Source organism: Alexandromys fortis, unplaced genomic scaffold, assembly GCF_014885135.2.
Source record: "Alexandromys fortis isolate MF-2015 unplaced genomic scaffold, M_Fortis_MF-2015_v1.1 scaffold_451, whole genome shotgun sequence".
Taxonomy (NCBI): domain Eukaryota; kingdom Metazoa; phylum Chordata; class Mammalia; order Rodentia; family Cricetidae; genus Alexandromys; species Alexandromys fortis.
Window position 1 is genome coordinate 167214 of NW_026068343.1, and position 14512 is coordinate 181725.

The 14512-nt window shown below is 33.3% G+C and overlaps 1 protein-coding gene across 2 annotated transcripts in view; it reads right to left on the reverse strand.

Moving 5' to 3' along the window:
* Window positions 1-14512, reverse strand: part of Fam133a (family with sequence similarity 133 member A) — a 37816-nt gene that overhangs the window by 20405 nt on the left and 2899 nt on the right. The window contains exon 2 of one of the 2 annotated variants that reach the window (XM_050132902.1): window positions 2513-2576. The exons of the other annotated variant lie outside the window; for it this stretch is intronic. The gene's annotated coding sequence lies outside the window, so the exon portion shown is untranslated. The remainder of the gene's footprint in view (window positions 1-2512; window positions 2577-14512) is intronic. 2 annotated transcript variants of the gene reach the window in all.

The window sequence follows — 14512 nt, forward strand, 5'->3', positions numbered from 1 at the left end:
TCCTTCAATGGAAGAATGGATGAAGAAAGTGTGGAATATATACACATTAGAATACTACTCAGCGGTAAAAAACAATGACTTCTCGAATTTTGCATGCAAATGGATGGAAATAGAAAACACTATCCTGAGTGAGGTAACCCAGACCCAAAAAGATGAACATGGGATGTACTCACTCATAATTGGTTTCTAGAGATAAATAAAGGTCAGTGAGTCTATAATTTGATTTCCTAAAGAAGCTAAATAAGAAGGTGACCCCAAAGAAAATCATGAAATCATTTTATGTATTTTGATTATGAATACAATCAAAATTCATATCCCATTGTACACTCTTGCCCCCTTCTACTCTCTCTTTTTTCCTTCCATTTCTCAAATAGTTCCCTTCTATATTCAAGCCATTTTGGTTTTGTTACCCAGACAGTTTAGTAAGGGTTGTTTAAAGGAGTGTGGTTTAAGGGTTATTTATAAAATGGATAACTTACCATGATATACACCACTACAGAAAAATTTTCATTTTCTCCTAGCAACTGTTAACTTCCTACAAGTTCTCAGGGCATGGGGCCTCTTGAACCCCTCCCCTTCTGGATGGAATGTCAAAAGGCCCAAATTTTTTCTTCTCATGTATAGTCAACTGCTGAGAATTTGAGAATGTCCTGCTATATCATGAGTAGAATGCAGTGGTCCACACTAACACTACCTCCAGAATATTTATTCTGTCTCTCTTTTCTATGAAATATATTGAGTGTTTGAGTAGTTGATATAAACTTTAATTTATGGAGTAAATTAATTTTCTATTTTCCATATTGTTCTTAAGTTTTAATGTACATATAATTTATTAACATAAAGATTTCTAGTAATAGTAACACATCTAAGAATGAACCTCAAAATGTGGTTGAAGTATATATGTATCTTTAAGATTCTTTTCTGCCTAAAATATACCTTACAAAAAAAAAAAACTAAATGTAGAAGGGCATATAAAAAGTATTAAGTTGTGCATTAAAAAATTAAAAACATAAACTCCTATTTTCTTGGCACTATTTTCATTTGAAAAATATGGTATTTAAAGAAAATTATAACTAGTTAGCATATAAAAGTATTGTGATTACTATTTTCAAGCATTTAAAATGTATTTTAGTTTTAAAGCCACAAATTCCAATTGCAATGATATATATGAAAAACTATTTACAATATAAAATGATGCCCCTTATGGGTCTCAGTAACTTGTCAGTAATGGAAAAAAAGCCTAATACCGAACAGATTAAGAACAATGGCTTTGAAAAAAATCTACTTTTCAAATAATGTTCACTGAACACCTGTTGTAGAGTCCTGTGGGACACTATAGATCTTAGATTTCTGCATGATAACAGAAATCTGTAATCCAAGAACACAGTGTGGACACCAGGAAGATTACCCACTTGATGGCAGCTTCATTCCCATAACTAGTTCTACGCCCACCTATGTTATACTGAGAGTTCCAGACAGCAAGGACACTATGTTGAAATCATATTTAAAAAAAAAAAAACTAAAACCAAACAAAGTATACATAATGAAACAGACTCTGCACGCTTATAAACCTGAAACAAAGAAAGAATGTTTCTTTTCAGTTTTAGTGGCAGTAGTAAGACTTGGTAATTTCATAAGAGGTATATCATATCATTTTATCGGATATCATAAAAGAGTAGAAGGTGGGGTTCAGCAGTGTGGACCAAAATTCCACATGCTGGAGAAATTCGAGTGTTTAAAGAGCTCAGATACCCAAGGATAATAGAGATACCCATGGTGAGGTGAAGAGTTACAAGAGTAGAAGGAATGCTCCCTATGTGGGGGCAGGGATTTCAGAATCATGTGTGCTACAAAATGTATGACCTGATGGACTGAGCAGAAGGTTCTTCCCAGAAGTATAGGTTTATAAGGTGTGTGTGTGTGTGTGTGTGTGTGTGTGTGTGTGTGTGTGTGTGACATTCTGGAGGACAGATGTCTAGGAGAGCAAATATTTCTTGAGATGGAAAATTAATAATATGAGGAGATACCCAGGGGTTAGAGGAAGTGGAAATTTTGAGAGGAAGAATTTCCACAGGAGGGTGTTTAGGGTATTCTGGAGGCAGTGTGATCAAGGATTTCTAGCAGGGTGTTTTAAGGGGTACAGTGCTTCAAAAGTGGAGGTAACAGTATTATGCAAGTGGATGAAACCATTTTCAAGTAGGTAGGTAGGGGGGATAGTGAAGCAGGAGCTGTACATTGTTAAGGATGTGAGGAGGGGAGCATAGGGTTTCAAGAAGTAGGCGATTAAAAAGGTGTTGTATGTCAGAGATTAATGAAAGAAGCAGGAATCCAAAGGTTACATGGTCAGGTGTTTGTAAAGTGAAATTGGAAAGGTTGGAGTTGCCAGTGATGGATTTTTCTTAGAGAGATATTAGAAGTCATTAATTGAGTTCCCAGAGATGGTAGACTTTGAGAGTTGAAGAGGTAGTAGTTTTCCTCTAGCAGATCCTTGGCACCATCAATTCTTACTCACTTCTGCCAATGAGTAGGGAAGGTCTGCACATGCACAGCATCTTGGAAGAATTCTGTCTAGGATACTAATATCATAGGGTAATTTTTGTTAAAATTTTAAAGAAAACAGAAAATAATATTCTCTCACATCAAATAGTCACTTTATTGATAACAAACAGCCAAGTGTTGCCACATGCATGGTCATTCATGTAGACATACTGTGTGCTTCCTTCCATGGAGACACTTAACTACAATCCTGTCAATATGTCAGTAGTAACCAGGATTATGAAGGTTAGTTCATGCTAGCTAGCATGCTAAACTATGGTAGTTTAAACTATGGCACTCTCCTTTTCAGCTTATAAGTTAAAAATAGTATAATACTGATGGAATCCTACTATTTGGAAGGCCAAAGCATGTGTATTATACCCAAGGTTATCATGAGCTACATAATGAATTTCAACTCATCCTTGGCTGTATGTATAGGTATATGTATGTTTGCATTTGTATACATGAAGAAATAGAGAGGGGAAGAGATGGGGAGAGGAGAGGAAATGAGAAGAGAGGAGAGGAGGGCAGAGGAGAGAAGAGAGAAGATTCTGGACAGTACCAAAGACAATGAATTAACATGAATAATTCAGCATAATCCACAGTGATTCATTTGATTTTTGTTTTTCATTTCTCTAGTTTTTGTTTGTTTGTTTGTTTGAATGTTTTTTTCTTTGAACCAGTATCTTCATATGCAGGTAGGCCAGCTGTGAACTCGTGAGGAGCCTCCTCTGTCAGCACTTCAGGGTTGGGATTATAGAACTGTCACCAAGTCTGCTCACTGTGATAATTTAGTCATCACATTATAGTCAGAGAAATCAACTAAATATGAATACTGTGAATCACGATAAGTTGAAACCATAGATCTTCTACATCTTGTTAACATCATATTAACACTGCTTTCAGTCTAAGTATTTGTTTTCACTTCCTTTTCCTTCTCATGAGCAAGTTCCATGAAGATCATTAATAAAACAGTCATTTCTTAAGGAAGCTCAAAAATCTCATATACCAGTGAACTTTCAGAGGCAGCAATATAGGTCATAAGAAAAGGGCGTTTACTTCTACATTCTGTTATTAAATACTATGTGCATGGTGTTTCTATCACTGAATAGTATATTATAATCATATTTTTAGGTTTAAAAACCTTCATCACTGTGATCACTGATTAGTGTTCAATTTGTAGACAGACCATTTTATTTAATTGGACTATTGATGTTCCCAAAATTTTTAAATTTGAAAATGTCTTTCTCCTTTGCATTAAACCTAATTTTATAGCTCTATCATTGAAAATTATTTTCATTCCATATGTTCTACCATAATGTCTCTTTTTATTTTCTTCTATCCTTTTTATTTTATCCTTAGATCTCCAAATAGCTAGTCAGCTGTACCTAACATTTATCTATTTAAGCCTTGATTTTTATATCTTATGTCAATAGCAATGATGTATCAAGTTTACACATGATAGTGTTAACCTATTTTTATAATAGCTTTTTTGTTTCTCATACTCTTTTAATATTTTTTAAAAATTATATTCTGTTATTCCTAAAGCAACTTTCATGTTTGTTTTATTTCTGTGCCTTCAAAGCAACCACAAAATTGGTAAATATATATGTTATCATTATATTAGTGTTAAGTGTTTATTTAAATGAATGATTTTCATTATTGTATTCAGTATCATGAATGCATGCCTTTTTATGAGCTTAACATTAGAGTAGGTGGTATAAAGGAAGAAATGAATAAATAATAGCTGATCATATCTGTTATGCTTACAAGTCTAGCTATGGAAATTAAAACACATGAGTAAGGTTAAAAAAGACTGCCATTCAAAAATATAATCTATTATTAAGAAGGAATCATACATTCTGGAATCATAGATCGATGAAGAAAAAGCTAGTCAGTGACTTAAATATTGAAAAAAAGGTATATGTATGATGTGGGAGTGATTTCTTACTAATAAAGAAACTGCCTAGGCCCATTTGATAGGCCAACCCTTAGGTAGGTGGAGAAAGCAGAACAGGATGCTGGGAGAAAGAAGCTGAGTCAGGAGTCGCCATGATTCTCCCATTCCAGACAGAGGAAGGTTAAGATCCTCCCTGGTAAGCCACCTCATGGGCTACACAGAATATTAGAAATGGGTTAGAACAATATGTAAGAGCTAGCCAGTAAGAGGCTATAGATAATGGGCCAGGCAGTGTTTAAAAGAATACAGTTTCCGTGTAATTATTTCGGGCATAAGCTAGCCATGCAGGCGGCCGGGTGCCGGGAATGCAGCCCTGCTGCTCCATCAAGATATGTACTCTTGAATATTAAAATATATCTTGAGCCATTTTAAATAAAAGAAATATACTGAATTACAAGGAAAGATGTGAGAATTTGGATTTATTCATAAGATTTGAGAGAAAGTTAAACACACAAATGCTGAGGCCAAAAAATAAATCACTATGAATGCCAAATAAAGGAGTCTATACTTCTTAATATAACCAATTACTAAGCACTTACGTGAATTGTGATTTTCATTCATGGCTGATGTATACTTTTTGATAGATTGTTTGACATTAAGATTAATGTCTTACAATCTATCCCATTGTATATATTTTCTTATGACAAGAGTCCAGTGGGATCATGACCAGAAGCTTACTTCACTGTAGCAAAATTCCAAGTAATTAAGTTGACAATAAATGACATTCCAGTTTATTTCAGATTTGACATCATGATTGTTTTATTTATTACAAACTGATGAAGTCCTCTACACGATTGTTTCAAGTAGGTATACTATTGACTTCCTTCCATTGAGACACTATCTACCATCTTATTAGTATACTAGGAGAAACTGGTTAATAAAGGCTAATTCACACTAGTTAGCCTGATAAACTATGATAGCATACATTTGACTCTCTATTGTTCAGCTTATAATTTGAGCTAGCACAGATAAAGTAACTATCAAATTGATAAGTAGTGTTTTCATTTTGTATCATATAATATACATGCAAAATCTTAATCAAAGTCATGTTGTTTATAATTAAGAAATCCTTATAATTATGGAATATTTTCCACATTTCATTGATAAGGAGATATCATAAGGTTAATTGAGTAGATGTCTAAGACCACAGATGTAGCAAGTGTTACATATGAGTATTCTTTACTCTGGAATTTTTTTCTGTAAACTTATTTTACTCTGGAATCTTAAGTTCCAAAATTTTACTTACTATGGACTGTGTGGCATGGACAAGATTTAAAATCTAAATCTTCATCTTGTTCTTTATTCTTCAATTTGTTATTATTCACTGAAAACTCAGTAAAGATTTTCCAGGATCAAACTTATAACACAAAGACAATAATATTTTGGAAAGATTATTGCAGTATTATATAGTTAGGAAGTGAAGAAAGGTAGCTATATGTAACTGGATCAATTAGAAAGATGAGGTGAATAATAAGGATGGGATGTGACATATCTGGATAATGAAATGGAGTTTGGAACCCATGAGCAACAGATACAGAAATGTTTCGTCATTTGCCATAGCTATCTCTCCAAAATGTGCATCCCATTAATGGCTTTTCATGGTATTTTATAATATCTTTGCTCTAGGGATTTCAAATTTCTGTCCAGTAATCACTAATCTTACAGAATTAAACAATATCTCTTAGTAAGCACATTATAAACCAATATGCAAGTGCACATAATTTGCAGCTAAATTAGGAGTATATCAGTTGCAGAAAATTTCTTCAGGACATCATAGAAACCATAAGAAAAAAAAAGGATTTCACAAAATTTAGACAGATATTTGTAGATATCAACTGACATATTTCCTACCAGAGTAAAGGAAAACTATTTAGATAAATGGTTATACCATTAATAATCATCATTTTCCAGGCAACAAATGATCTAGAAATAATTTTACATAATAATAATACCTGTCCGAGGACTATTGAGTTACTGTAGAGAGTAAGGACACCTGTTGCCAAGTTTGACAACCTGAATTTGATCTTCAGAAGCCACATAGTGGAAGGATAGATCTGACTCCTGCAAGTTGTCATCTGACTTTCACACATACACCATGGAAAAAATACACACACACACACACACACACACACACGCCCAAACTACACACACGTGTGGGTGAGAAGGCAGAAAAAAAAATAAATGGAAAATTAAAAAAAAAGTCCAAGTGATGTGGGAATGATTTCTTACTAATAAAGAAACTGCCTTGGCCCATTTTATTGGATAGAAAATTAGGTAGGCAGAGTATACAGAAGAGAATTCTGGGAGAAAGAAGGTTAGAGGAAGAGTCGCCATGATTCTCCCGCTCCAGACAGACGCAGGTTAAGATCCTCTCTGGTAAACCAACTCATGGGCTACACAGAATATTAGAAATGGGTTAGAACAATATGTAAGAGCTAGCCAATAAGAAACTGGACATAGCCGGGCCAGGCAGTGTTTGAAAGAATACGGTTTCCGTGTAATTATTTCTGGGTATAAACTAGCCATGCGGGCGGCCAGGTGCCGGGGACGCAGCCCTGCCGCTCCTATTTCAACAGATGGCGCCCAGACGTGATGGGCTAAATCCACTTAAAAACCTGAGAAGGCTTAAAAATAAGGGAGAGAGAGTTTAACACAGATTTTTTGCTGTTTTGTTGGTGGCGTGCTGTAGAGAGATTCCTGATTCAGCAACAGCAGCAGAGAAAAAAAGCTGCGTCATTTTAAAGCACGGCTTCCTGGTGCTGTACTGCCAGCGTGAACTCTGGCTTTAAAGCATTTCAAGGCTTTTATGGGACTGGATGTTTCTGTTCCCACTTGGGATCGGAGGAGATTGCTCTGAGACCTGCCGATGGCTCAGCGTTCCCTGCCTACACCTGGGCAGATGGCGGAATCAGGCTTAGGCAGGCGGAAGAGCATGGCGGATTCCTGCTGCCATACAGAGACGCGTTTTCAGACTGCGCAGTGCTCTGCGTGTCAGATTTGGCTGTAACTTGGATAAAAAGAGTTTCTGTGCTGCACACTCAGTCTCAAAATTAAATTGCTGATTGCGGCTCCAATGTAAACTGCTGTTTGCCTGTAACTGTGCTCAGCTCAAAAGCACCAAATGACTCTGAGGCAGGAGCGGCTGCTCCTTGCTGAACTGTGCTGATCTCAGGCAGGAACTACCGTAATTACCTTAAAACCGTGCAGTTAAGGTTTAGACTGGGCAGGACACAGGCAGTACCGTATTACCTATACATGGTGCAACTTAAGTTTTTAAGAAATGCTTAACATTTTAAGAAATGCTCCTGGAAAAAAAAAAAAAAATTACAGATTCACAGTAAAACAGATTCAGACACCGTTGGATGAATGTACGTAGGCTTGGGGAAAAAAAGAGAATATAAAGAATAAAGTTAATGTCTTAAAAAGAAAAAGGGTAAAGTCTTTAAAGAGACAGAGTACAGAAGTACAGATAGTTATAGATTAAGAGAAATAAAGAAAAATAAGCCACGTAAAAATGAAAAATTCACAGAGAGTCTGGATTATGTACATTGTGTTTTCTTTAAAATTTTTGACTGTGAAGGAGCTAAGTACAAAGAGACATTTTATTATATGGGCTGCTAAGCTGAACCTGCACATATGTTCTAAAGGTATCTTGACTTCAAAATTTGGATCTAAGGATATGATGCTTTGGAGAGGGTCTTCTTTTGTTTCCACAGAGGATGTGACCCTATGGATTGCATCTATCCCGGTATGGTATGATAGACCACGCCCTCCTGAAAGGTTGCTGTGAACACCCTCAAAAAATTACTTCACTCAACTGCCAACCGAGATGAACCTGACACACAGGTTACACCCTAAATGATCTGATTAACAGTGCCCCCATTCAGCAGGAAGCAGTTTGGAGAGAAAAAACTACGCCCATGTTCCCAAATATTGTTTATAAATGTTCTTTTACATTTAAAGGGGGATATGATATAGATATGAATAATTTGCATTGGTATGGATTTTAAGGTCAATTTTGTTATATGTATATGTATTTTTGAACTTGATTAAGGTATTGTGATTATGTAGTTCACTTAAAATGTAATGTATAATTAGGAAATATAGGTTGTTAATGGATAATCATTGCTAATAGTTAAGCTTGTAGTCATGTTAGTTAGATTTTCTAGATATATAGAGATATATTTCAATTAGATAGGCATTCTTCATATCTTTCAAAGACTGCAGAATATGGCATTTAAAATATTTTAATAACTTAGGACTTTTCATGACAAGGAGACACGTCTGCTCCTGGCAGCACCAGCTACTTCAAGAGGAAGATGGGCATCGAAGAGGATCCTTATGGAGTTGGATAGTCATTTGGGCAAGAAACTGCTCTTGCCTGGACTGTTGCATAAACTGGACACAGAGAACCCTCAGAGAGAGGACTGCTGAACTTGCCTAAAGGTGAGATGGTCTTTCGGGGTTCCTGATTCATGAAAGAGTCTACAAGACATTCTACAGAACACAGCAGAAAGTGACTGAACTGTCTTTAAAATTTCCTGCTTCATGGAAATGTATCTGGATACCATGGGCCTGTAGGCCGAAGATGGATGCCCCAACGGTACAGAGGAACTTTGGGTGACTGTCCAGGCAGCGAGATGTCTCTGTCATTTCTAGAGTTTTCTTATTTCTTGTTTACTTAGGTAATATTATATCCTTCTGGAGTCTTTGATGGAGTTGAAGAATAAATAGTTATAGTTTTCCTTAGTTATGATAAGAGATAAAATAGATATAAATATTGTAACTGTAATTCTTACTTGATAACTGTTTTGTTATATGTAATTTTACTATGCTAAAGTTAAAGCCTTTCTTTTTTGTTTAAACGGAAAAAGGGGAAATGATGTGGGAATGATTTCTTACTAATAAAGAAACTGCCTTGGCCCATTTTATTGGATAGAAAATTAGGTAGGCGGAGTATACAGAAGAGAATTCTGGGAGAAAGAAGGTTAGAGGAAGAGTCGCCATGATTCTCCCGCTCCAGACAGACGCAGGTTAAGATCCTCTCTGGTAAGCCAACTCATGGGCTACACAGAATATTAGAAATGGGTTAGAACAATATGTAAGAGCTAGCCAATAAGAAACTGGACCTAGCCGGGCCAGGCAGTGTTTGAAAGAATACGGTTTCCGTGTAATTATTTCTGGGTATAAACTAGCCATGCATGCGGGCGGCCAGGTGCCGGGGACGCAGCCCTGCCGCTCCTATTTCAACAGTCCAAGTTTCTAGAAAATTGATGCGAATTTTGAACTAAAGGAAAGAATCCAATTGAAGAAATGGAATACTGCCTTTGATAACTTTGTAACTATTTAATGAAATGGTGTGTTTGGGAAACAGTTACAAAGCTTTCAACTAACAATAAGAATAAAGCATGGATTCATTAACAAAAGGTAGCTTTTGTGTGAAACTATTTCAGAAAAGTAGTAACTGGACACTTGTTCAGTTCTTTTTATAAAATGTGACTAAACTAAAACAAAAAAAAAATGTTCAACATTATTCAGTAATGGCTTAACATTTTTCTTAAATACAAATATAATAAAAAATTTTAAAATTCAAGAAATGTCTCACAACGATAAAGGTTCATGATTCTTCTAATTGTACTAAATTTTATGGATTTAAATACAAAAGCAAATCATTTATATGCATATATATATATATATGAGAACATATTTACAAATTTTATTGCATGCCTTTTTCATATGACACACTATTTTGTACATCTTTAGTCACTATTAAGAATCACTCTTGCTTATAAGTTAACAAAAAAATTTCTTTAGGTCTTTGTTGCATTTTCATCATGACCAAAATTCTTAATTTCTTTTGTACTAAAATGCATTAAATTCCTCCAAAAGTATCTTTTAAAATATTAAGAAATTTGTGGGCACTATTTTCAATATTTCATGAAAATTGGAAATTGAAATATAGATGATGTCTCACTTGAAAAGGTTATAACAAAAATTCAAAATTCATTTCAACTAATTTATTTCTAATTATTTCAAATATTTATGAAATTCTATATTATTGGAAACTATAATTACATAATTTCTCACTTTTATAAGCTCCCAATGACTGTTGTCATGAACTCCCCTGCTCTGTCTCTATCAAATTCATGTCATCAATTTCTTCATTTGCCTTTCATTATGTATAATTTCAATATTCATATATCCCTAATACATATATTAATAAACATGCAAACATAACATAAATAATCTACATAATGTTATCTTAATGCATATGATATAATCTGAGGGCTGACTACTTGGTCTTCGATAAGAAGAAATACCTTACATATCTACTCCATTTAAAATAACTTCATATAACTATTCTCTAAAATAGCTAGATTGAAAGAACTAACAAAACTGAATACTTACATAAGGGAATTTCTTAACAATATTAGATATTGAAATATATTAGAGAATTTTTCTTTTAAATTGTTATGGCTATATAGCAATTAACAAATTGAATGAGGTATTAATATTTAGAAATTGGTTGTTAAAAAACTCTATAAACCTGAAAAATCTAGTGCACTAATGTGAATTTTTTTGTGTGACAGTAATACAATTTTAAATTTGGCAAGTGAAATGGACAATTTATATATAAATTGTGATGTGATTAAATGATAAAATAGTTTATTAGTAATATTTATGTTCTTTTGAAAATAAACTGTGTGTGAGAATAAAGACTAATACATGAGGCAATGGCTTGTTCTTTTTCTGGGGTAGTTGAAATGTATTAGAAAATAACATAGGTGAGTAGATATAAAAAGTGACCTATGTGGTTCTGTTATAGTATTTACAATACACACACATACATGCATACACACACATATAAATTTAATATGCTCTAAGAGTAGAATATCTAAAGGAAAGTAATACTGAGCAATTATTACTATAATAATACAAAGTTAGAAAGGACTGATTGAAAGCTCTCAGTGTTTTAAGAGTTTGGTATGATTTTATCAATCCCATCTCAATATGACTACAGAGAATTGGATACTATTAAAATTATGCTATCAAAAATGTGAAACTTTGGTGTAAGATATTGTAAACATAGTGAAGTATTATTGGAAGTATAAAATTAGATGGGGCTTCAGGCATGGCTAAACAGGCAAATGGCTTTTCTTATAGAATATGTGGGCTAAATTTCAAATGCTCACGTTATAACTCCAGTTACAATTTTCTGTTCCAGCCTCTGCAGGCACTATACACATGTGGTGCACACACATACATGCAAGGTAAACATTTATACACATAAAACAAATACTGTTTAGAAGAACACATAGAATTAGAGAATATATGAGATGTATTTTTAGCTTCATTAACCAGAGTGCTCAACCATTTAAACTGTTGTGTAATTTTCTCCATAGCTAATTTTTACTCCAATTTAAATAGAAAATAGGGACACTCTCATAATGTCAGATAATGAAATAGTAATAATTAAACTTTCTGGCTGCTTGAAATCAAAGAACACTTCATAAATACATATTAGTTATACAAGAAGCATGTTCAATATAATGATTAAAAATTGTTTATCACTATCTTAAGACATTCATTTAAGAAGTAGATTTAGAGAGCTTTATTACTGTTTCATGTTTCTGTTTCAACACTCAATATTTTTTATGAGACCTGAATCAGTTACTGCTTTTTGAGACAACTGTCTTATTTGGTACTTGTATTCAATCATGGTATCCTTACTCTTCTTCCTTCATTACTGAGATAGAAAACAGTAAAGTATAAAGTATCTTCACATTGAGTGCATTAATACTGTTTTGCTAAAGCATTGCTATTCTTTACATGCAAGAATATAATTTAAGAGAAAAATGCCTACCAGAGGACATAATGAGTGATCCAAAGATACCCATTGTCATCTAATAAAAGTATAATTTTCAGATAGAAGGAAAGTTTTATGTATTCCTTAATTTGAAAGAGGTGGCACACTTGTACAACATATCAAATACAGATCAATTAATTCCATTAGCCTTAATGCTGGATCAAGCATATTTAACTGAGATGGGAATCTCTAAATATACCTGCAAAAGGCATAATAGACAACACTTACTGGTTTTTAACTTACATAAACTACCAACATTTTAAATTAATTTATATTATGTGTATTTTATTTTTCCCTAACCCTAATCTCCATGTATTTCTATGTACCACATGTATGCCTGGTGCCCACAGAGGTCACAAGAGAGCATAAGTTACCCTGGAACTGGAGTTACAGTTGTTGTGAAGCACCATTGTTCTGACAATGGAACCCAGGTTCTCTGATAAAGCAACAAGTGTTTTAAACCACTGAGCCATTTCTCCAGACTTCATCATTATTTTCTTTTTTATATGGTTACCACATGGTACAATGCACATATGTATGTATGTATGTATGTATGTGTATATATGTATGTATGTGTATGTATATATACATACATATATATATTTCTCCAGACTTCATCATTATTTTCTTTTTTTGTATAGTTACCACATGGTACAATGTATGTATGTATGTATGTATGTGTATATATGTATGTATGTGTATGTATATATATATAAATATATATATTTCTCCAGACTTCATCATTATTTTCTTTTTTTGTATAGTTACCACATGGTACAATGTATGTATGTATGTATGTATGTGTATATATGTATGTATGTGTATGTATATATACATACATATATATATTTCTCCAGACTTCATCATTATTTTCTTTTTTTGTATAGTTACCACATGGTACAATGTATGTATGTATGTATGTATGTGTATATATGTATGTATGTGTATGTATATATATATAATGAATAAGAAAAAAACTTTACCGAGAAATGTGACTTATCCATGGCCATAAAAGCAATAATGTGGTAAGAATTAAATTCTGTTACTTTGTCTGTACAGCTGTGCTAATGAGACACTCACAGGATATGGATCATATATAGTTCATCTTTCTAAATAAAAATGTGCACAGGAAGAAGAAATTTAATTTCATATAGCAACTAGTATCAACAAATTGTAGATACTAGATTATATTTAACTGTGTGAATCTCAAAATGGTTTCACACATTTTATAGGTAATTTCAATTACTCAAAGTAAAGGATCCTTCTGTTCCTACTGATAATTAGGTGGAAAAGTTTCTGGGATATATTTCACTTAATTTTGAATAAAGTACTTTGGCGTCAACTTTGGATATATTAGAATTAAAGAATCCCATCTTTTTCTCAAGGTAACTTGGCTTTTATATTCCTTGTTAGTTCACTATAAAACTTTGTATAAATCAGAGAAACTTGAGGACTGGGATTCGTAAGCTGATGATTCTATAAGAATATAAAAGGTAAGAATGAAATACAAGAGTCGCCATGACTAACCTAAATTTTAGTTGTAGTTCCAGAAGTACAATTTTGTTCATTAAATGTAATGCTTTAATACAACATATAATGTCAGATTGTCTGTTTTTATATCTAGGTTCTTTTAATAAGAAAAATGTATGACTTTGAGAAGTTAGAATATAAAGGAACTGCTTATTGTGTTAACTAAAATGTTACAGTTCAAGAAATACATTCAATCAAACACTACAGTAAAAATGATTAAGTTGCATATTATTATTCATTCACAGCTATGACCATTTTCTACATAATGCTGAGGATAAGTATCCACTATTAGAGCACAGGAAAGTGGTATTTATTCTGTGATCTACTTCTAAACAAAAATCCTAATAACACTTATCTATTGTATACATAATAATATACATAAGTACAGTAACCCTCAAATTTTGTAGTGATGAATACCCAGAAACACTTATAATGTACATTAAAAGTTTATCTAGTAAATATAAGATTCAATTCTTTATCTCTCAAATACTTTTCACTTCCAAGGAGAACAACTGAGAACTAATTAACTGAGAAGTTATTAACAGAAAAATAAATGAAAACAAATGTACTAGCTAAATATTTATGCTTACTTCACACACATACACACACACACACACTTC